The sequence below is a fragment of the Cynara cardunculus genome (genome assembly GCF_001531365.2).
Source record: "Cynara cardunculus var. scolymus isolate 2C chromosome LG 12, CcrdV1, whole genome shotgun sequence".
Taxonomy (NCBI): Eukaryota; Viridiplantae; Streptophyta; class Magnoliopsida; order Asterales; family Asteraceae; genus Cynara; species Cynara cardunculus.
This window is the reverse complement of record NC_037539.1, coordinates 20717681-20719183: the sequence shown is the minus strand read 5'-3', so window position 1 is coordinate 20719183 and position 1503 is coordinate 20717681.

The following is a 1503-nucleotide window of genomic DNA, read 5'->3' as shown; positions in this document are numbered from 1 at the left end:
GTATAAATATATTAAATTAATTAGACTTTTTGAATTATTTATTAATATAACAATATTAAAAAATTGTAGATAACAATTTATTTCGTTAATATTTTAAAGAAAGCTTTAAAAGATATGTATTTATTTGAACAACATAAAATAGGAAAAATTACCTTTTTTACAAACAAAATATATCTCGAAATAATGTTTCATATTTATTTAATAAATATTATACTTTTATTAATTTGAATGCAACTTAATAAGAAAAAGAAAAAAATTAAATGTTTTTTCAGATCATAACAATGAAAAATGAAAATCACTAATAATAATTTGAAATAGATTTTTATTTTAATTTTAGTTAAGTCAACAAAATGATGTGGCATCCACATCACCTCATTAAAGTCACACAAGCAAAAAAGTCAAAGGATTAACCGGTTTAAAAGGTAACAGGTTACTCATTGCTATTATGGATAGTTTTTAAAGTACAATGTCTTAATAAAAAATAATTTGAAAGTACATTGTTGTAATAAAGAAAAACAAAAGTAGAATGTTATAGTAAGAAATTTTATGAAAATAAGTTGTTATTTCATGTATATGTATATATATATATATACATACGTATATAGAGGAACGATCAAATGAAAAACTACTTCAATTTGTAAAAACCGTAAAAACTACTCTCATCCGTCGTAATCTTATGAAATTTTTTCATGAAATTGTTTAATCTTGTGAAATTGTATCATATAATACATTTTTTTGATGAAGTTGTTTCATATATGGTTATGAAATTGTTTTATATACTATTTAATGAAATTTTAATGAAACTGTTTCATGTAATTCTCTAAAATTAAAATAATGAAGATGATAATATCCATGATTAACATCCTCCACAATAAAAATGATTAATCAACCTCTTATAATTACAAAAAAATAAACAAAATGAAAAATTATGATTGATGGAATGAGGTTTTTACGGTTTTTACAAATTGAGTAGTTTTCATTTGATCGTTCCCCTACATGTATATATATATATATATACGCATACGCATACGCATTCGCATACGCATACGCATACGCATACGCATTCGCATACGCATACGCATACGCATACGCATTCGCATTCGCATTCGCATTCGCATTCGCATTCGCATATAAAGAAAGAGTAAAGTTCAAATTTTCAAAATGATAGAAATTGATGAGTCGTGTTCACTTTATCATGATCACCAATGATGCCCTCCACGCTTTTCTTCTTTAAAGTTATAAGTATATATTTTATGTTTTATCTTTATTTCTTTATTCACAATGGAAATGTAAAAACAGTTACTTAGCGTCCACAATGTTATGAGGTTTTCTGTTAAAGGTTTTCCATAGCTTTTATATGTTTATTATTATTTATAACTTAGTAAATTAAAAATCTTAATATTTTTTATTATAATAAAAACATTTTTCAAGTTTTTTTTAATAATTTTTTTCGAAGTAGTTCAACGTCTCACCATTTAAACTTTATATCATTTGTATTTTGAT